Source organism: Suricata suricatta, chromosome 10 (genome assembly GCF_006229205.1).
Source record: "Suricata suricatta isolate VVHF042 chromosome 10, meerkat_22Aug2017_6uvM2_HiC, whole genome shotgun sequence".
Classification (NCBI taxonomy): Eukaryota; Metazoa; Chordata; class Mammalia; order Carnivora; family Herpestidae; genus Suricata; species Suricata suricatta.
Window position 1 is genome coordinate 11,976,149 of NC_043709.1, and position 22,910 is coordinate 11,999,058.

Consider the following 22,910-nt stretch of genomic DNA (forward strand, 5'->3'; position numbering starts at 1 on the left):
GTGGAGGCTGGAGGCCGGGCCAGGTGTGTGTGCTGGGTGCTAGCCGTGGGTCAGAAGCACGTCCCTGGGCTTGCAAATGTCAGGGCAGGAGGGGCTTCCGAGTTCTTATGGTGTATGTGGACAGACTGAGGCACAGACCAAGGAGGTGTGGTGGATATCTGGGCACAGTCTGATCTAGGTACCCCACTGGGGAGCCCCAGGATGCCACGCTAGGTGCAAGGAGCCAGTTTGCACGAGTGTGACAGATACCCCAGGAGAGATGGCGAATGTGCCTGGGGACATTAGAAGCCAACATTCTTGCAGAGAGTATGGGGGGGCAGGAAAGACTGACCCCCCACTCCCTACAGAGGAGGAGTCTGGAGAGTGAGGGACTCGCCCTGAATTGGGGACGGGGCAAAGATGTCCTGCTTTAACAGCGGTGCCCTTTGTGAGGCTCAGGCTATCCGACAGAGTTGGGGAGTCTGGGGTCCCATGCAGGAATGAGAAACCCTAAAATCTTGGGAGTGTCGCTGCTCAGCCATGCCAAAGCCTAACGTAGTTGGTCCCCGGGGCCCCTTCCTGATGGCTACACTACCACTCTTCAAGGTTGCCCCGGAAGGAGGGAGTTTTAGTGAGTCAGAAGTAGGAGTGTTAACGTAACTCTTTCTCATAGTCTGTGGCCAGAGTGAGTCACATGACCCTGCCTAGATGCAAGGGGGCTGGGAAATGGATTTCTCTCTGTGCCAGGAGGAAGATGAACCAGCCTGGTGAATGCACCACAAAATGCCTGCTGTCTACTACTATGGTCAGGAGGCCAGGGCCCCCAGGTGGTCAGGCCCACGTCAGTGGGCTGAAGGAGTCATTGATTGGCAGGGCGTGTTTCCCTCCACTTGGGGCAGAGAAAGGCGTGGGGGTGCTTGCGGTAACTGGTCAAGGGTGAGGACAGAGACCTCAGGGGCCAAAGCCGCAGAGGCAGCCAGGAGAGGAGAGGCCAGGAGCCAGAAGCTGTGCACTCAGTGCCTTGTTCAATGCACCCGATGGCCCCATCAAGGGGGTGTCCTTCCTGCCACTTTGGAGCTGAGGGGATGCGTCCAGAGAGGCAGAACGGTGGGTATAAGGCTGTACTGCAAAGCGGTAGCTCCCGGTAGCAAAAGCAAAGCGGTAGAAGAAGCAATGTGAAAACCCAGGTTGGTCCTGCTCTAAACCCATGCCTCCCTTGCCATTACCCAGAGACCATCTGGTCCAACCCTGTCATGGAACTGATGAACTGATTCCCAGAGAGAGAAGTTGCCAGACTTACACCTGTCATTTTTAGCACCCCATTTGATTCCCTTATATTTTGCCTCTTTCTGGGTGAGCCTCACTCCCCAGCAGGCTAAGGAAGCACCCCTGTGGTCTTGCAACCCACTGCCACAGCCCTGGCATTCATGCTGTGTTCACCCCACAAGCCATGTGCCAACCACAAGGTCCAAGTAGATGTTCAAGACCATGACTCTGCCCCTAGGGACTCACATCTGGGGGTCAGGGCGGGGAGAACATGGCTGTCCACGCACCAGTGAGACAAAGTGGAGAGTGGTGGGGGGCCATGGGTGGGGAATCTAGTGGGACCTCAGAGGAGTCAGGGATTGGGTGGCTGTTTGGATCCAGGGATGCTGTAACGTGGAGGAAGGAAGGAGACAGGTGGGGAGTCATTGCATATGAGCCCCCCAGTTATTCTATCCTGAAACACGCAAACAAATCAAGGCACCCCACGTGGTGCGCTTTACTAGTTTCATTGATGGGAGAAAGATTTCATCTTCTGAAGAGGTATTTAGGAAGAACATGCTGGAAAAGTGGGCTGGAGCCATCTGTTCATCTATGCAGCCATCAGATATATATATATTTTTAAATTTATTTTTGAGAGAGAGAGAGACAGTGCGAGCAGGGAAGGGTCAGAGAGAGAGGGAGACACACAATCTGAAGCAGGCTTTAGGCTCTGAGCGAGCCGTCAGCACAGAGCCCAATGTGGGGCTCAAACCCACAAACGGTGAGATCATGACCTGAGCCAAAGCCGGACGCTTAACCGACTGAGCCACCCAGGCGCCCCCATCAGATATTTTTTTAAGCGTCCGCACTGACGTGCCAGACCATGACAGCAGTGCCAGGACAAGAGTTGTGATCCAAACCGACAGGCTCCCTCTTCTCTGGGAGCTTACCTTGAGAACAGAGGCGATAACTAAATGCCCAGCATAATTTCCATTCATGCTCATGTTATCAATAAAATGAAACAGAATGGTGAGCTAGCGAGTGGCCAGGTGAGGGAAGGTACTTTAGTCTCTTCAGATTTGAATTTCAGCACCCTCGTGCCCCCGCAGGCGATAGGGAAGCATAGGTGTGCTTGTGAGAAATGGTTCAGGACCTGGAGCTGGGTAAGGCAAACATCAGGGATAATGTGGAGCCGCCGTTATGGGCTGAGTGTGTCGGTGTCTGGCAGAGAGTGTGTATTAGGGTGAGTTCAGCTGCAAGTAACCGAATTCCTAACAGAAGAGGCTTACACACTAGGGGGTTGGTTAGTTGGCTTCGCGATGTGTGCAGGTCAGGGGAGTGATCCAGGACAGCTTGATTCAGGCATGATAACAAGGTCAAGGGCCAGGCACTCTCCAGCTCTCTCCTCTGCCCTCCCCAGTGAGCTGGGTTTTGTCTCTGTGCTTGTCCCCACATGGTTGGGAGATGGATGGTTCCAGAAGCTCTGGGCTTGGGGCCTCAGACACACACAGGTGGGTTTGCTTTTCCCCCATTCCTTTTATTATGGAGGAGAGCCTTTCCCAGAAGTCTCTGATGAAAGGATTCCCTTTATTTCCCCTTGGCCGGGACTGTGTCACATGCCCACACTTAAACCAATCGCTGCCAGAAAAAATGAAATGACCACGACAGATGAAATTATTTGGGGTTCCTTCCCTGGGACTGTGCCGGGGCCACCTTTCCTGGTCATGAAGGAAGGAGCTCAGTTCCTGGACACAACTGGGGTCTGATAGTTGGGAGGAAGACAGGTGACTGGTGCTAGGGAGAGACCAGCAGTGATGGCTTCGAGCGGTGGGGGATGGGTCAACCGGGAGGTTGTGCAAGGAGGGTGTGCAGCTGAAAAGCCCACACTGTGATGTAGGAAAGGAGGAAGAGAGGAGGGAGGGAAGGAAGCACCGTCTCTGAGTGTCTCCCATCTCAGGACAGCTCTGACATGTCTCACAGCAGGACAGCGGGACACTTTCCAGTCACCACCACTTGACCACCTCTGCTGCTCAGCGCCTCTGTGCAGAGGAGCGTCACGATTTCTGCTGTACATCTGAAGGGATTAAAGCCTGAAGAGGGAAGTGACTCACTCGAGGTCTCTCTGTAACTTGCTAGCAAGAGGCAGAGTCACGGCTTTAGCCTAACTTTTCTGTCACCTGAAACCCAACCTCTTTCTGCCACTCCACGCCACCTCCTGGGGTTATTTTAAAATTCTGAGTTTTTATTTTTTATTATTAGTTTTTTTCAAAGTTTATTTATTTATTTTGAGAGGGGAGGGAGGGGCAGAGAGAAGGAGACAGAGAATCCCAAGCAGGCTCCACACTGTCAGCATAGAGCCTGACACGGGGCTTGATACCATGAACTGCGAGATCACAACATGAGCTGAAATTGAGGGTCGGAGGCTTAACCTACTGAGCCACCCAGATGCTGCTAGATTTCTGAGTTTTAGAAGGAACCCTGAAGGAAGCATCTCTATGGAGACCTCAGTGGGTTGGCAGTCGAGAGATCTGAGGTCCTCAGGGCTCCCAGTCTTACTTCCATCCAGAGCAGTTTTTCTGGGTCTAGCCCTCCGTGTATTTGGGATTCTATGGTGCTAGCTTCCTGAGCCAAAGAGAGCCCTTGTTCTGTGGGCTAGTTTTATATGGGATGAGTGATTGGGACAGTGAAGAATGGGGGTGGCCTGCCATGGGGACGGTCTGGTGAGAGGATCAGGAGTTCTCAGTGGATCCCTCACCTCACCCCCATCCTTGCACTATTTCCCCTTGAAACTTGCTTTGGCCGCGGCCTCCTGGGAGGATTGAAATGCCTCCATCTGCCATTCTGAGCTCATGTTTGCTGGTTTTTCACCCTGGATTCTGTTGAGGGCATTCAAAACCCACCCACGGTACTTTGGCCCCCTTGCTTGGGAATGAGAACTTGTCCTTTAAGCAGCCTGGGCAGATCCCAGAGGCACCTACAATTGAGAAGATAACACCTTTCGCTCAGGACAAACCACAGAACCCTTTCCCTGGAGGGTTTGGTAACCAGTGAGGCTGGACCTGTCCTAAAGTCAAGTCACCCGTCCGCTGTCAGGTACATGAAGTCTGCTTGGACCTTGGGTTGAGTGTGATGGTTAAAATCCTTCATTTAATCACATATTTAAAGCTGGTCATCATACCCTCTGAAAACCAAAATAGCCAGCGTGGTCATAGGGCTTGCAGGGTCCTGCTCGAACTGCGCCAGAGCTCAAGAATGGTTTCATACATACGTGGCTGCTTCCTATATTTAGAGCATATCTCCTTATGGACAGCTGTAGCAGAGAGAGGGCAATCCACCAGGGATTTAGAGTCTAGTATTTCTGGGTGTCAGTGCGCGGCATGGGTCTGGGGAAATTTTCCATTCAATCCTTCATTCAGCAAACATTCATTTGGTGCCTACTGTGCGTCAGCTATGAGGTTAAGTAGGAGAAATATATTAAGGCCAACTCCTGCTTGATAGGGTTATAGATCAGAGAGGAGAAGCCATTAGCAAGCAGACGAGTAGATAAAATAATTACTGTGAATTGTATTACATACAGTGAGCTCGTCTTGTTTATTACTATGTTTAGGAAGGTGATTTTCAGGCAGGACAAAGTGATAATATTCCTCCCACCTTTAATGATGGGCATTGCTGTACCCCAGGCTATTAGAGCTCAGGGTTGTACCTCAAAGGATGGGGGTATTGACCAGAGCAGAGCGGAACTTTCTCGTTGGTGGAAATTACTTTTTTGAGAATCTCTTGAAACACCAAGAGGTGCGTTGAGTGTACCTTCTCATCAATTGTCAACGGGTTGTTGGCAAATTAAAATCGGCTTGGTTGGCTCATTTTGGCTTGGGTAGATATGGATTTTGTCGTGGTTGTTGGTTGGATCAAGACTGTCAGTGAGCAACAAGGAAAGCAAATGGGCTAAGAAATAATACAGTCCTTAAACTGTGACCAGGGGGGTGAGCTGATGTGTGGGAAGGGGCTCTGGGGACACCCACCCACAAGTAGTACTATTATGAAGTTTGAATCTTGCCGTACGGTGGTGAGGCATCATGTGGGGTGGATAGCCCTCAAGGATGTGATGCAGGTGAGGACGGCTGAACTTCCGCAGCACTCTTGAAACTCCCTCCCCTGGGAAGGCACAGTGCTGAGATGCACGCATCGGCTCCAGGTTAAGACCCTCATGGTAAGTTTTCTAAGGTTGGAAGAAATTGCTATGTCTGCAGGTAAGTTCTTGACTGGGCAGCGGGCTTGCATGTGCCTCATGCTGAGTGGAAACAATACATTGAAACTCCTGACTCCCAATGGCATGGCGATGGTAGAGAGGATGGGAAGAGCCCAGGAAAGACTGATCAAGAAGGAGCCAAGGGCACCTCCTGTGTCGCCACCCTTGGGCAGCACCTCTCAACCTCAACTTTAGCTTAGGATCTCGTGGGAAGACCTCTCACAAAACGCTTCCTGTATGTGGCCTGCCCACACCAATTATGTCTGAATCCCTGAACTGATGCCCTAAATCAGAGCTTCTCAAACCTGAGTGTGCATCCAGTTCCCTGGGGGGCTTATTGAAATGCAGACTTGGATTCAGTACACCTGGGTTGGGGCCCAGGACTTGGCATTTCTAACAGCTCTCAGGGACTCTGATGGGAGTGGCTGAGGCCTGGGTGATAAGCACCATGACACTGGAGAAGCATTTCCTCAGAGCTGAGGGCTCAACACTGGCTGTGCTTCAGCATCATCTGGGCAACTTTTAGGAAATACTAGTGCCTGGGCTCTAACCCTAGAGGCTCTGATCGTTTTGGGGTGAAGCTGGGGCATCAATGTTAACAAGTTCTCCAGGGGATCCTAACATGCAGCCAGGGTTAGGGACCTCTGCTTTACAGGCTTATGGGTTATTTTTTGTTGTTGTTTTCTTTTGTTTGCGATCAGTGATCTGCCACAGAAATATAATGCATGTGTTAATTATCAATTGCTGTGTAACAAGTTACTTAATATTGATTACAGCACACAGTTTCTGAGGATCAGGAGCCCAGGGACGGCTTAGCTGGGTGATTTTGGCTCAGCATCTGTCACAAGGCTGTAGTAAAGATGTGGTTGGGGAACACCTGGGTGGCTCAGTCAGTTAAGCGTCCGACTTTGGCTCAGGTCGTGATCTTGCAGTTTGTGGGTTCAAGCCCTGCATCAGGCTCTGTGCTGATAGCTCAGAGCCTTAAGCCTGCTTCAGATTCTGTGTCTTCCTCTCTCTCTTTCCCTCCTTCACTCATGCTCTGTTTCTGTCTCAATAATAAATAAACATTAAAAAAAAACAATGTGGGTTGGGTTGCGGTCCATCTGAAGGTTGGACTGTGGCTGGAGGACCTGCTTCCAAGGTGGTTCCTCTCAATGGATGTTGGCTGCAGGCCTTAGTTCCTCACTAGGTGGGCCTCTCTGTGAGGCTGCTCACAACAGAGAAGGTAACTTCCTCTGGAATTAGGAGAGAGAAAGAGAGACAGAGAGAGAGAGAGAGACAGACAGAGAGAGAGACAGAGAGAGAGAGAGACAGACAGAGAGAGAGAGAGAGAGAGAGAGAGAGAGAGATTGGTATCAAGGAAGAGACCAAAGCAGAAATTACAGGGTCTTTTGTAACCTAACTTTGGAGTGACATGCCATTACTCCTCACCTATTCTGTTGGCCACACAGATCAACCTTCACATGAGGGTGTGAACACCAGGGGGAAGGGCATATTGGGGGGCCATCCTGGAGATGTCTAACACAGTGTGTGTGCAAGTGATTTAAAATTCTCTAGTAGTCACATTTTATGACATTGATCTTCATAGCATATTTTACTCACCCAACATATCCACATATTATTTCAACATGTAGTCATATAAAATTATTTCTGAGATATTTTACTTTTTTTTGGTGCTAAGTTTGTATATTTTATGCTTATGGGTCATCTCAGTTTGGGACTCACCGCATTTCAAGAATTCAATAGCCAGATTGCTGCTCTCCTTAATTCTATGCATGCGGTTGTCTGGATGGACCCAAAGGGTAGATTATTCTACTTTGTAAAGGCCCATTCTGTGTTTCCCCTCAAATGATTGACTGATTGGTTACTTGATATTCTAACTTCACCATCTGTTGAATTCTTCTTTTATAAATTGCAAGTCTGGGTTTCTCGGGCTGATATTTCATAGGAGGAAGCCCTTGGGTTTTCAGCACGTTTATTCTACACTCTTGACCTTTTTATGCTACTTGTGCAAAAATTTGTCAGGAACAATATAAAAATTGCAACAGCAATGACTGATTTTGGCCTTTGACTCAGTGGAGGGAAACTAATTATGTGGCGAGAAACCAATTATGGGCTCAACTCCAGGCACTCAATATTAATCCCCATCCTGCCACGGGCACTTCTACGGAACCGCACCTTAGAGCAGGGTGAGGGTTGGCCTAGGGGGAAACTGTGTCCCCCGAACCAGACCACAATTTCCAGAACAGCATGAGAGTCACACACTCTGACCCCTTATCTTTACGGTAGGATAGGTTACAGTCTCACCCTTTAACAGGTAGTTTATGGCTTGAAAGAATTCTTGGATAAGCTGAACGAATTGCCCTTTGCTATGAGGAACAGAAAGTTAAAAGTCTTTTCTATGCAGATGACATGGTTCTATTGTCATGAATCAGGAATGGCCTCATTATGGTCAGGAAAAGATGGCTCAGAATGAACTGCTTCAACCCCCAATTGTCATTTTTGGCAGCTGTCCTCCAACATTGAGTTGGCTTTTATTCAACAACCTGTGAATTGCATTTACTCGTTTTGTCACCTAGGGCTACATTTTCCTACTGAGCCATTTGGGGGACTCACTAGAAGGTGATATTTGCTTAACATTAGGTGTCTGGGGTGCAGAACGGGGGCTTTTCTAAGGGCTTCCTGGGAGATTTGTAAAATGTACTTTGAAATAACTTTTAAACTGAAATAATTATGGCTTCTTAATGGACTAGGACATTATTGCCACAGGCAAATATCCCTCAGCTGTTCCCACAGCTTTTCTCACAGATAGTTCCACAGGAGTTCCCACAGGTGTTCCCTCAGTTGTTCCCTCAGGTGTTCCCTCAGGTATCCTCACAGGCATCCAAACAGGTGTTTCCACAGGTGTTCCCTCAGGTGTTCCCTCAGGTATCCTCACAGGCATCCAAACAGGTGTTTCCACAGGTGTTCCCACAGGTGTTCCCTCAGGTGTTCCCACAGGTGTTCCCTCAGGTGTCCTCACAGGTGAATATTCCCCCAGGCATTCTCACAGGTGTTCCCTCAGGTATTCCTTGAGCTTGTCTCCACGAAGAGGTTGGTGCACTTGATTATTAATACACACAGGTCTGTCTTCAGCAGGTAGCAAACGTCGATGCCACAGATTGGTTGTTACACAGCCTGTGGCCTCAGACTGTCAGCCGTCCGTGTGACATACCTAAAGAGATGGAGGGACATGCTTTCCCCAGAACCCCCCTGAGGAACTGGCTCTTGCTGAGGCGCACATGAAGTGTCCTTATGAGAGCCCACAGCGGAATTCTTCTCAGACCGCCAAGCCCGACCAGCTTCTCCCATAGAAACTGGGTAGGTTTCTTTTCTTTTTAATGTTTATTCGTTTTTGAGAGATGGAGAGAGACAGAGCATGAGCAGGGGAGGGGCAGAGAGAGAGGGAGACACAGAATCTGAAGCAGGCTCCAGGCTCTGAGCTAGCTGTCAGCACAGAGCCCAATGTGGGGCTCGAACCCACAAACGTGAGATCATGACCTGAGCTCGAGTGAGACGTTTAACCGATGGAGCCACCCAGGTGCCCCCCGACTGGGTAGTTTTCTACCCAGTTTCTACTCAGTGTCGTCCTGGCCATGAGCAGATGGTTGTATTCCTGATTTCTCTGCGGCTCCTGGGGAGGAGTTTAGAAAACCATTTGGCTTCTTGGATGTCAGAGTGTGCTGGGCTTCCCCTCCTCTGCGCTGGCTTCTCCACCCATTCTCTCCTCTGAAGTTCGTGCCGGCCGGCTTGTCAGTATTCAGAGAAGTCTCTTCAAACCTTTTCCCCGGTGGGGCCGGGATGTAAATAAACACCGGTGTGAGGAGCAGGACCACCTCTCTGTCCTCCTCAAACAACCAGTAAGTGTTGTGAAGGGCCAGGCCGGGTCTCCTGACGGCCTCGCTGGTGTTTTCCAAGCCGACCATGAACTAGGCCCTTGACCGGAACAAGAAGAGGTTAGCTGTGGAGGCAACACATTCCTGCTCCAACAAGTACAAATCCTGGATAAACTGTAACCACAGGTTTTTTGCTACGTTGGTGAATCTCAAACTCAAGGTGTCGAAACTGAGGGACCTCGGCAGAGGCAAAGAAAACGTTGCCTGTGGCGGTGGCTCCAAAACCAGCCGAAGGTGTGAGTCCCAGCGAAAATCGTGAGGAAACGTGTTGTGAGAGACGGTGGCAGCCCTGCCCGGAAAGGATGGTGGCCCTCCGGTCACGCTCGTCCCGGGGAGTGGAGGGGGGCTCCCAAGGGGCGGGCGCACCGAGGTCAGAGCAGAGAGGAGCCGGAGCAAAGGCCAGGGGGCAGGAGGGAGCCTGGGTGGCTCCGGACGGCTGCAGGCTGTGTGCATGACGCGTGTGCTCGCCTGCATGGGTGCAAGTGCATGCCTGCGCGTGCGTATGTGCTCACGTGCGTGTGTTCATGTGTGTGCATGCACGCATGCATGTATGTGTGCTGTGTACGCTTGTGTGTGTTCCTGTGTACATGTGTGTATGGGCGCACACATTTGTGCGTACATCTGTGTGCATGCGTGTGTCTGCGTGCACACCCACCTGTTCCTGTGTGCACGTGCCTGTGCATGTGTGTGTCTGTGTGTGCATGGGTTCATGTGTGTGCCGTGCATATGCACGTGTATGCCTGGGTGTGGGTGGGGGAGAGGCCAAACCTTTCTGCCTGGTCAACACACCCTCCGTTGTCTGCCTCAAACCTCCCCCAGGGACTCCTTGTTCTTGGGCGTGCAGCACGCTATTTGGGGGCCTTTCTCTGCTCTCCCCAGCTAGGTCGTGTCCCATCCTGTGTACACTGTGCCCCTCAGCCCTCCCGACTTCCTGCTGTGAGGCTAAAATGGAGACCAGGCTTAAAAACCCCTCAAGCAGCCAAAACCATTTATGCCACGTTAGCCAAGTGGAATCTAGCTTATTTCACGAACCTGAGCAAAAATTAACTTAGGTTATTTCTTGTAAATGTCTCTGTTAGTCGTAAAAGAAATGTAAGTCATCTTCCTAAAATGGTATAAGATAATTGCTTTTAAACACCCCCCTGTCTTCCGGAAACCCCATTGTCAAAACCGATCGCGGTAAAGGCTGAACAACTTCCTCACTCCGGCTTTGGAAGCCAGCCATCCTGTGACTTCATGCCTTTGAGCTTTGGGTCAGTTTGGGGTTTGAAATATCCCTGGCTCACAGTTTGTTTCTTGCTCAATCAAATAAAGGTCTCTCTGTTTTTCTTTTGACACCACTCTCATATCCTAGTTTATTTGTGGAAGCCCTTGCACTGGGAGACCCTGGAAGGCAAGCACCATGGCTCACTCCTTTTCATACTATACACTGAATACAGTGCGCACAGCAGGTGTCCAGTGAATGAAAATGTGTATATTAGCACTTTAGTTAGCATCATGATTGGCTGTGTGTCACAGAATACAGAAACATGTCTTTGGGGTGCCTGGGTGGCTCAGTCGGTTGAGTGTCCGACTTCAACTCAGGTCATGATCTTACAGTTTGTGGGTTCGAGCCCCGCGACGGGCTCTGTGCTGACAGCTCAGAGCCTGGAGCCTGCTTCCGATTCTGTGTCTCCCTCTTTCTCTGACCCTCCCCTGCTCATACTGTCTCTCTCTCTCTCTCTCTCTCAAAAATAAATAAAAACATTAAAAAAAGAAACATGTCTTTAAAAATATTTATTTATTTAGCACGAGTATGTGGGGAGGGACAGAGGGAGAGAGGATCTTAAGCAGGTTCTATGCTTAGTGTGGAGCCCCATGGGGGGCTCGATCTCAGGACCCTGGGATCATGTTGTGAGCCAAAATCAAATGTCAGATGCTTGGCTGACTGAGTGACCCAGGTGTCCCAGAAATACATGTCTTTTTTAATTTTATTTTTATTTTTACATAAAAATTTTTTAAATGTTTTTATTTATTTTTGAGAGAGAGAGAGAGAGAGACAGCAGGAACAGGGGAGGGTCAGAGAGAGAAGGAGTCACAGGATCTGAAGACAGTCTCCAGGCTCTGAGCTAGCTGTCAGCACAGAGCCTGATGCAGGCCTCGAACCCACAACCATGAAATCGTGACCTGAGCCAAAGTCAGACACTTAACCGACTGAGCCACCCAGGCGCCCCTACATGTCTTTAAAATTTTTTTTTTAACATTTAATTATTTTTGAGAAACAGAGCATGAGAGAAGGAAGGGCAGAGAGAAAGGGAGACACAGAATCTGAAGCAGGCTCCAGGCTCTGAGCTGTCAGCACAGAACTCAGTGAGGGGGTCGAACTTATAAACCATGAGATCATGACCTGAGCTGAAGTTGGATGTTTAACAGAGTCACCCAGGTGCTTCCCAGAAAGACATGTCTTAAAAAATACAAGTTTAGGGGCACCTGGGTGGCTCAGGTGGCTGAGTGTCCTACTTTGACGCAGATCATGATCTCATGGTTCACAGGTTCGATCCCCTCATCAGGCTCACTGCTGTCAGCCTGTCAGTGCTTCGGATTCCCTGTCTCCCCCTCTCTGCTCCTCCCCCACTTGCACTCCTTAAAAAATACATATAAATATGTGTGTGTGTGTGTATGTGTGTGTGTGTGTATATATATATATATATATATAAAGAAAAAAATACAAATTTATTTTTCTCTGGAATGTTAATGGAGCTCCGTGGTTATCAGGTCAGCACTATGTTGGCAGACTCACTGTCATCAGGGTCTACTACCTTAGTATGGTGTTCCATTGTCAAGATTGCCTCACAGTCCAAGCTGGCTGCCCGGGCTCCAGACATCAGGTTCCAATTCCAGGCAGAAGGGAAAAAGGACCAGTCAGCCTCCATCAGGAACTTTTCTGGAGGGAACCTCATACAATGACTTTCATTTCATTAAGCCCCACCTTAGCTACAAGCAGGAGGAGGAAATGCAGTCTTTAAAACCCTGAGAACATTGCCACCATGAGTAAAATCAGGATTCTGTTGGTAAGAAGAGGGGAGGCATGAATCTGGGGTACACAACCAGTAGTCTGCACTACAGCTCATAGTTCGGAGCTACAAGGAGAAAGTCCCCTAAAAACTCAGGGAAAGGACGTGAGATGGACTCTTTGGTGACACACTGAATGATGAAACACACAATACGCTGAGAAGAGATGCACAAGGCAAGGCGAGGCCCCAAGTCTGTAACCCATCGGGGATACATCCACGTAGAAGTGGCTGGTCAGCCCCGGGGGCAGAGAAAGGCTGTGCAGATGCAAACTCAGGTGATACTCCCTCCTCCTGACCCCTGGAATCGGGGAGTGTGGCCTGGGGAGAACTTCAGTAAGTGGACTTCAGTTATTTTGGTACCACTGCGAAGACCATGCTGTCAGGTATGGGTAGAATGAGTGGCCTACAAACCCAAGGCCACGTCTTCATCTTGGGGTACAGGTTGCTCTAAAATTGAACAGCCCAAACTCTCAGCCCATGAATGTGAGCACGCTGGGATTCAAATAAATAAATGTTAGCACAGCAGGTGATAAATGCGTCGAAGGGGGTGGAAAAAGCAGAGATCAGAACAGAGGGAGGGGCGCCTGGGTGGCTCAGTGGGTTAAGCGTCCAGCTTCGGCTCAGGTCATGATCTCACAGTCTGTGGGTTTGAGCCCCACATTGGGTTCTGTGCTGACAGCTCAGAGCCTGGAGCCTGCTTCAGAGTCTGTGTCTCCCTCTCTCTCTGCCCCTCGCCGACTGATACTCCTGCCTCTCCATCTCTCAAAAACGAATAAACGTTAAAAAAAAAAGGTTGGGAAAGTGCCACAGAGTCAGGAAAGAGTCACCAAGAGTGAGAGAACTCCAGTCTTTCTTCATCCCAGCTCTGGGATGTGTCCGTGTCCCTGGGGCTCAGTCTCCTCTTCTGCGGAATGGGGCCATTGGACCCGGTGGCCAGAGGAGTGCAGCGGTTAAGTGCGGGGACCACTGAGTGCGTCCTGCCTGCCCCCGAATCCCAGCTTAACTGTTGGCTGAGCGAGCGACTTCTTCGGAGCCTTGCCTGCCTGGTCTGTGAGACGGGATGAGGGCAGCGGCCACAGATGCTTGTTTCAGGACGGCTCCGTGAGGCTGTGCAAATACAGTGCCTGCGCACAGTAGGCCCACAACTGTTAGCGGTTCCTTACCCTCCCTGCCCACCCCGGCCGCACTAGGAAATGTTGTCCTTTCTTGATCTGCTTCCAGCTGTCACTGCCGCCAACTCCAGACTCCCTTTGGCAGCCCGTCTCCCTGGTGACAGTTGCTATGATTGTCTCAAAAGTTGAGTGGCTACCTCCCATCGCGTGGCAGGCCCCATGCGCTGCTGTCTGGAGTCCTTTTAACCCACGATTTATTAGGTTTCTCATCCCTGATGACTCCTCAAATGAGCCCATAAATTAGAAATATTAATAACACGTCCCTGGGGTCTGAAAGCGATAGCTTGTGTTATGGGGTCCATTTATGGACCAATTATGATCAATTGACATTTCCATCTGCATCACCATCCATCAGGCCACAAACGGCTCTAAGACTCGAGCTCTGGGGGTTGGAGGGCGACGTCAGCTGAGGGGTGGAGGGCTCTGCGGCTGCGGTGAGGCCGGTCTTGTTTCTTCCATGCCCACAGGCTCCATCTATTCTTCGGTGGATCATTTAAATACATTTCACACCCTCTTGCCCCCCTTCTGCATTCCAGAGCTTTCTCTGGGTGGGTGATACTGATTCATTTATTCACTCATTCATTCATTCATACTCCTTTCTTCTTGCCCACTTTCCCTCTCTCCTTTGTTGAGTATTGATTGAGTACCTCTAATCTCTTTGGGCAAGTCTGTAATTGTAATGAGTAGTGATAAGGAAGGTGACAATGAATTAAAACTCCCCTCTCCGAATTTGAGTATTAATACCCAACAGACTTTCCAGAAGGAAACCAGGACACACAAACAGTCACATGACTTGCCCAGATCAGAGTGGTTCAGTGACTTGCCCACAGCCACCCTGCAGGGGACAGGAGGCATGTTGCTCCAACACTGCTCCAGTCTCTTCTGTAAAATGGGTTTCCTGGTGGGACTCAGGTCACAGGGCTGCCGCCAGGACGGAACATATTGGAGCAGTGCCCGGCTGGCAGAAAGTGCTCTGGTCTCAGTGACTGCTGCAACCCGCACTATACCTAAAACTGATCAGTCACGGAGCCTCAAGAAGAGAGGGCCAGTCTCCTGAGCCAGGCTGCCAGCAAAGGGACGGCAGAGGGAGGATGTGAACTCAGGCCCATGTTGTTACAGAGCGCACTTTGCCTCCAGCTCGATCCTAAAAATCAGAGCTGAAAGGGTCTATCAGCAGATGCAAAAGAAGATGCTCGAATGTGAGATCTGAAGACACATAGACGCACCGAACACAGAGGGTAGAATAGTGGTTACCGGGGCCGCGAGATGCGGGCGGGGGGTGCTGGTCAAGGGGTAATGGGCAGGTACAGAGTGTTTTCTGTGTAGGGGGTGGTGTGACCCATTACTCATTCTGAAAGGGTCCATGGTGCTCCCCTGGAACTTCTGGAAATGGTGGTAGATGAGTCTAGAGGTCTGAGGTACAGTATGATGATTCCAGTTAGTAATATCACAAATCCGAGAAATAAGCGAGCAGAAGCTCTCAACACACACACACACACACACACACACACACACACACACACACAGAGCGTGAGGAGACCCATTCATTCACTTAGCTGCAGTGAACATTTCATTGTGCATACATATGTCACATCATTATGTAGCATACCTTAAAAATATACAATTTCTATTTTTAAAAAAGATGAAACTGTCTCTGTGGTTTCAAGAGGAAAGTTAGAGTCTCTCTCCCCCACCGTGGGGAAATTGGGGAGGTCTTCCTGGAGGAGGTGGCACTTGAGCAGTGTCTGAGGGGATGGGGCAAAGGAGGTATTATGGAGCTGGGAAAGGTAACCCAGAGGGTAGTGTGTGCCTGGAGAAAAGAAGTGATGTGGGTGAGTTTGCCCAGAGCTGGGTATTGGGTGGAGGGAGGCAGAATGTTATTGCCAAGGGCTCCGGGCTCTCCTGCGCTGTGGCCTTAGCTCGCTGGCAGTGGTGGGGATAAAACAATGCTCCCTTCCCAGGTGTTGAGAGGGCCAGCTCAGACGAGGTGTGTGTCTGTCGTGGGTGCGTCGTGGATGGTGCCCCGGTGGCCTGCATTTGCACACGTCATCGTGGTTGAAAGGAAGCCCTGGGTTTGGAGCAGTTCTTTTTCTGACTGTCTGACTGTGGGAAAACGGCAGGGGGGGAGGGAGCGTTCGTGGGGGCTCAGCAGGCACGGTGTGGGGCGGGCTTGAGAGGGTGTGGCCGAGTGCCACCGAACCTCGGTCTGTCACTTCCACACAGGCTGGTCTGCGGGGCGACCAGCAGAGGACAGGCTGGAGTGTGGTCTGTGTAGGGTGTGGTGTGATCCATTACTCATTCTGAAACGGTCCAGGGTGTCCCCCCCGGAACTTTCTGGAAAAGGCTGCAGTCATACAGAAACAGGGATTTTGAGCAGAAAAGGTCTGGAGAGATCGTCTAGTCCAGATGGGAAATTGAGACCAATCTGGGAAGCAAGGTTCCCAAGGTCCCAGGGTCAGTTGGTGGAAAAGCCATGACCGCCAGCACCCAAGTCTCGTGACTTCTGATGTCATAGCATAGAATATGCTAGAGCTAGGGACCCCTCGGGGTCCCCTCTCCCATAGGACAGCCGCCAGAGAGGAGAAACGGCCTGCCTTCAACGGGGAAGGGCTGCACCAAGCGGCGGCTCAGGACGCAGACTGACAAGTCAGGCCATGCCGTGTCCGAATTCTGCCACTTACCAGCCGGGTGAGGTTTGTCTAGTGACGTCTTTCCGCTGGGGGTCCCTCCTCTCTTAAGGGGGATTGACCATGCCTGTATCACAGGCTTGTTGCGTGTGTGAACGCGACTGTCCGAGCATAGCACAGGGCCCCTCCCCCCGGAAAGCCCCCTTGCTGTGCGCTGTCACTGGTGTTTCACGACTGGCGTGGGTGGCCGTGTCGCGGTAGACACGGGACCCCGGCACTCATGGCGCCCTTGACCCCACTGCGTGGTGGCCCTTCACTCTGGGGAACTGACCTAGGCTCCAGGCTTGAGCCCACACTGGCCCAAACCAAAGCCCCGGGAATCATCCAACTCCTTCCGGTCGCATCCCTCGTGTACTCCGTCAGCAAAGCCTGTCGGTTGGACATTTTCAGCTTGTGTCTGGAAACTCACTACTTTCTGCTACCACCTCGGCCGTCCTCTAGGGGGAGCCCGCCGCGCCTCGCCTTGGGCAGCTGCCCTCAGTTCCCGACTTTTCTTTCTTCCTCCCCAGGCTGTAAGCTCCATGCAGACACCATAGCTGGTGTCCCTGCCCACGCCCCCATCCTGGCCCCGGCATGGATCCTAAGAGCCTAAGAGCCCCTGTGAAATCTGACCCCTCGGCCTCTTTTCTGCAGCCGCACAGACCTCCTGGCGCTTCCTCTGAACCCAAGACACGCTGGCATCTCTGAGCTGCTGTTCCCTCTGTCTGCAATGCTTTTCCCCACACAGTCTTCTTCTGGTCTTCTTAAACACCATTTTTGTCAACCACGCCTTCCCTGCTTACCTCTGCTCAGGCATACCCGACCCTCCTTTTCTTTTTCTGGAGCGCTTAGCTCCCTCTTAACGTGTTATATCATTTACTTATTCAGCACGCCTATGGTTTCCAGCTTCCCCCTTCCCCTTTTCACTGATTAGACTGCAAACCCATGAAGTCTGGGACTTCTATTTTTATTAAAAAAAAACAAAAACAAAAACAAAAACGATGAAGCTGTTTCTGCGGTTTCAGGTGGAAAGTTAGATTCTCTCTCCCCCGCTCTGGGGCAATCAGGGAGGCATTCCAGGAGGAGGTGGCACTTGAGCAGTGTCTGAGGGGATGGGGAGAAGGAGGTGTGGTGGAGGTGGGGAAGGTACCCCAGAGGGTGGGGTGTGGCTCGAGAAAAGATGCTGGGAATTTTTGTCCATTTGTTCATGACTGTATCCTGAGCATCTAGACCAGTACCTGGTTTGGTATTTATGGATCGAAAGAAAGAAGGAAGGTCTCTTGCTTCCAGTGTTCCCCTGGCCTGGGCCCCTCTCTTCGGCCACACGGGTGCTTGTATCACACAAGTTTTCAGCCACGCGTCTGGACCTCTGCCCCATTTCTCCTCAGTGTCAGCCTCATGAGTCATTCTTGGATGAGAGACCAACCTGTCACGGAAAACATGAAGCCAAGTGTAATGGAAGCAAGTAAACTGTATCTGATGTTTAACACTATTTTATTATAATTAAAATAGCATACTAATTTTTAGAACGAACAAAGAATGCACCCCATTTCCTCTTCGTGGCGTAATTTTCCTGACAAGATGTTATAATGGTCCGTTAGGACAACCTTCGTTTCTTATTAGATTTCGACGGCAGAGTGATAAAGAGGGTCATTTTTGCAAAAATGCTCGAGGGCTTCGTGAGCTTTCCTAAGGGCCTCTCTCCGTACTTTGATATTTAAATTATTCTCTTTTGAGGCACTTATTCATTATCCCCCTTGATTTCCTCTTTGTTAATTATTAACAGATCCCGATGGTACTAATAACTAGCATTTTTTAGGGCTCACCTCGTGCCAGGCTCTTCGTTTGTATTAATGGATTTAGTTTTGCCGCAGCTCTGCGTGGTCGGATGTGTGATTACGTGTGTGTACGAAGAAACTGAGGCACGGAGAAGTAAAGTGACAGCTCGAGGTCCGGCCACTAGTCAGCGGAGCAGTGGGGGCTCGAGCTGTGGAACTGTGTCTTTCCCTGCACGTTTGTCCAAGCCCTGGTGGGTGATCTGAGCGACGCTCTAACATCGCTCATGGTCGCATGAAATCCTGCCTCATGTGTGAGACCTGCATTTCCACCGAAAATTAACCTGCACGTCGCGCGCACAGCAGGATGGGAGGCCTGGTGCTCCAGGGTCTGCGAGATTGATTGCCGGCAGGTGGGGCTGTGGGCCGTGATGGGCACTGAAGGGGGCGGGACATCTGAGCCAGGTTGTCTCTTTAAGTGGTCGGTTCAGGGGCATCTGGGTGGCTCAGCAGGTTGAGTGTGCAACTGTTATGCCCAGATTGCAATATCGTCCCCCCAAACCAGAGACCACCAGGGAGACCGAGTCACGCATGCCAAAGCAAAGGGCTTTATTATTATTACAGGCTCGAGCTCAGGCTCACAGACCTCACCAGCGCCGTGGATCCGTGCTGAGAGCCCCGAACAAGGGCTGAGCAGGGTTTTTATGGGTTTGGGAAGGGGGAGTTACAGGAGATTGTGACACAGGTACTGGGGTCCAATCATTATCGCATGACAGCATTGGCAGCAACTTTAACCATACATTTTGTTTAGAGTGTTCGTTACTTTTGGCGGGACCCAATCACAATATTTTGTGCTTTTTTGAAAGTAACCAATTACAGGGTGGGCTAAGGACCGCCACATAGGGTGTACCTAGCCTTTAGCAATAAGTGATTGTCTATAGCATCTATCTCTAGGCCTGCCCTTAGGAATGTTAAGCATTTTAGCTGGCGGCTTCTGATTGGGTGTTATTAGGGTGGTCCCTGGTTGAGCAATCTGTGCCCTTTTATTGTCTAATGATTCTGAGAAACCGACACTTAGGCCTCCAAGGTCAGAGCGGAAAGTTGAAGCCTGTCATGGAGTCAGTTTGGTTCAGACCTGCGTCCTTTCACAACTTCAGCTCAGGTCATGATCTCATGGATCCTGGCCCCACATCAGACTCTGTGCTGACAGCTCAGAGCCTGAAGCCCGCTTCCAATTCTGGGTCTCCCTCTCTCTCTGGTCCTCTCCATCTCATGCTCTGTCTCTCTCTGTCTCTCAAAAATAAATAAACATTAACAAATATGAGCATCCAGTTCGTCAATTTTTGTGTTTAGCCATGGAAGGAGCATCCTTCGGAACTGCTCTGAGGATAACTGATTTCACAGCTGTGTGTGCAACAGTGAAGAGCCCAGGTCTCCCCCAGGCCATTTCCTGTTCATTCTTTGACGTAATGAAAAGCCAATTGTGACCGTTGAGGGGGCGGGGCCACGGCTGGGGCTGGTGGGGAGATGTGGCTGTGGTGGGTCATCAGTCTGACATTTGGTGGACACCAACTCTATGCCAGACCTCTTGGGAGATTTCATTAGTCTTTTTTTTTTTTTAAATGTTTATTTAGTTTTGAGAGACAGAGAGAGACAGAGCATGACAGAGGGAGGAGCAGAGAGAGAGGGAGACTCAGAATCCGAAGGAGGTTCCAGGCTCTGAGCTGTCAGCACAGAGCCCACGAATTTGGGGATCATGACCTGAGCCAAAGTCAGATGCTTAACCAAGCATCCCAAGATTTCATTAGTCTTGACCACAAGCCAGGGAGATAGGTATGACGGGCCCATTTTACAGAGGAAGAGAGTGAGGTATGGAGAGGTGAAGTCACTTGGCTTAGGTACTCAGAACTAGATTTAAGTTTGGGGGATTGTGAGTCTCCCAAACCCAGACTTTCCCCATTGCCTCCTTGCTAGAACAGAAACATTAGCGGAGGGAGACCTTGGGGACCCCTGTCGTATGGGGCTGGGAGGTGGCCGGGTGGCTGGCAGCGAGACAGCCCTGGATAAACACAGTGGGGCCAGCTTTCCGGCACCTGCTCCCATTGGCGGCCTCTCCCATTCATTATGTTTGGAAACAGACTTACTTTCTAGGAACAAAACGGGAGGCTGGCCCCTCCAATGATCTGCCGATGATCTGATTGCTGCCACTTATGGAAGCCTGAGAATATGTCACTCCCCAATTTAGGGGCTGCAACAAAGTGTCTCCTCTGCCAACCCCAGAAGTGTCAGGTCACCCAGCTAGAGAAGTGCCAGAGAGAGGCCGGGAGACACAGGGAGGTTTCCGCAGAGCCCCGCGGAGCAGAAAGGGAGTGTGTCTCTTGATTCATGTACCAATTACACACTGAGTATTACATTACAGAGCTAATGGGAAATAAGCCCAGAGGAGCATCTGTCCGAGCCCAAGCCCACGCGGGCCTCTGGATTGATCGGCCCTGGCCGGTCACCTCCTGGCCCGGCCCCTGGAGGCTGATGAAGCGGATGATAATTTTGGCACATCCACGAATCACTGGAGGTGGGGCCACACACATGTCATAGTCACTCTGCATAGGCTGGGAGGCGTTTTTCTCGTCCCCCGGTTTCTCTCAATGGTTGCAGAGGTCAACAGCATCCCAAGGTCCCTTGAGGAGGGCCTCTGGCTAAAGAACTGAAAGATGGGTCTCCTGCCTCTCTAAGAGGTGCTCCTCAGGGCAGGTGCAGGAGGGTGCAGAGCCTGGTAAGCTGTATCCAGCCCTCTTGGCTGGGCACAGCCTGTCCCAGGCCGGGACGTCGTGGGGCCCAGCGCAGACAGAGGGAATTTGTCCTTCAGGAAGGCAAGTGGTTGGGCTTTAGAGGCTGGCATTGAACTTGGGATTTCCCTCTTCCTCCCCCTTCCTCCTGTTCCCTTCTCACCTCCTGTCTGTCCACGCCATCCTGAGATGACCCCACTGGGACTTTGGGAAATGGTCTTGGGATTCCGACAGACTCTGGAGGGGAAATGGAAATGATTAGTGATCTCAGAAAAAGTGCTCCATCTCATCTGGAACCGAGGAAATGGGGATTTTATTTATTTATTTATTTATTTATTTATTTATTTATTATGTTTTTAATGCTTATTTTTTAATTTATAGTTTATTGTCAAGTTGTTTCCATATAACACCCAGTGCTCTTCCCCACAAGTGCCCTCCTCCATGCCTATCACCCTCCTTCCTCTTTCCCCCTCTCCCTTCAGCCCTCAGGTCGTTTTCAGTATTCAAGAGTCTCTCATGATTTGCCTCCCTCCCTCTCCCTAACTCTTTCCCCCCCTCGTCCCCTCCCCATGGTCCTCTGTTAGGTTTCTCCAGTTAGACCTATGAGTGAAAACATATGGTATCTGTCCTTCTCCGCCTTACTTATTTCACTTAGCATGACACCCTCAAGGTCCATCCACGTTGCTACAAATGGCCAGATGTCATTCTTTCTCATTGCCATGTAGCACTCCATTGTATATATAAACATCTTCTTGATCCATCCATTCATCAGTTGATGGACATCTAGGCTCTTTCCATGATTTGGCTATTGTTGAAAGTGCCGCTATGAACATTGGGGTACATGTGCCCCTGTGCATCAGCACTTCTGTGGGAAATGGGGATTTTTAAGGACAACAGGATCCCTGGAAATTGCTTTGAACAAGAGAGGGACGTGGTCAGAATGCTTTTCTACAGCAGTTCCCTTGGTTCATTTGGGATTTCTTGTTCAGCACATAACACTTGGGGTATGTCTCAAAATGTAAATGACTCAAATTTTTATTTTTCAGAATTCTGGATGCTGTCACACTGAGCTGAGCCCTTCAAGCCCCTGCGGGGTGCTGGGCTGCTCTGGAGCTGGAAGTGTCAGAGACATCCTTTCACACGGTCTGGAGTCCCGGGGCCGGGCAGTGCACTTCCCCTTGTGGGGACTCAGTTTTACCATCTGGAAATGAGTCTTCGCAGACTGTGGGGGTGCTGATCCCGGAAGAGAGTCAAAGACTCTTCTAAAAAAAAAAAAAGTGTGATCGCTGCTCAAAACTGAGGCATTTATCTCAAAACATGTGAAAAAGGCTAGCTTGTATAGCTGAGGGACTTAGGAATCCAAAGCGGCTGGGAGGGACCCATCCCTGGCCCTGCCTTCCGGTTGCTGTATGACCTTGTCCCCGAGGCATTTAACATCTTGGCATTCCTTGACTTGCAGACACGTCATTTTAACCTCTGCCTCCGCTGGCATATGGCTTTTTCCTCTCTTCATCTGTCTCTGTCTCGTCTCTCAGAAGGTCAGCAGTCAAATTGGATTAGGACCTGACTTAATGGCTCACCTTAACTTGACGACATCTTCCAAGACCCTATTTCCAAATAAGACCATAGTCACTGGTCCTGGGGGTTAGGGCTTCAACATCTTTTTTGAAGAGGACACAATTCAAACCATACCAGTAAGTGAAACACTTAGCTCGGGGCTGGTGCCTTGTGGTATTCAATACATATCAGCAATTATCGTGGCTTCTGAGACTCCAAGGAGACAAAATGCCTAAAGTCGCTTTGCAAATGGCAAAACTCCAGGCAGAACTATGGTTGGCTGTTGGTATTTTATTTCTTTATATTAACGGGAAGTGCCTTCAGACAGAGGCAGAATCGTGGGAATTCTCAGGGAGGGGAGAACAGGGATGAGGAAGGAATAACCCAGCGTGCAGGTGTTTGCCGTGGACGGGGTGGGGAGGAAAAACCTAGCAGGGCTTCAGGCCTCCATCCACGGCGCTGGCTGGCTGTGGGATGCATGGCAGACACGCCT

General features: G+C 50.4%; 1 long non-coding RNA gene across 1 annotated transcript; it reads left to right on the plus strand.

Moving 5' to 3' along the window:
- The first annotated feature begins 16,218 nt into the window (after positions 1-16,218).
- LOC115305017 lies at positions 16,219-22,312 on the plus strand. The gene is made up of 2 exons (XR_003914724.1): positions 16,219-16,321; positions 21,907-22,312. It is a non-coding gene; the product is annotated as an uncharacterized LOC115305017 (long non-coding RNA).
- Positions 22,313-22,910: the final 598 nt, after the last annotated feature.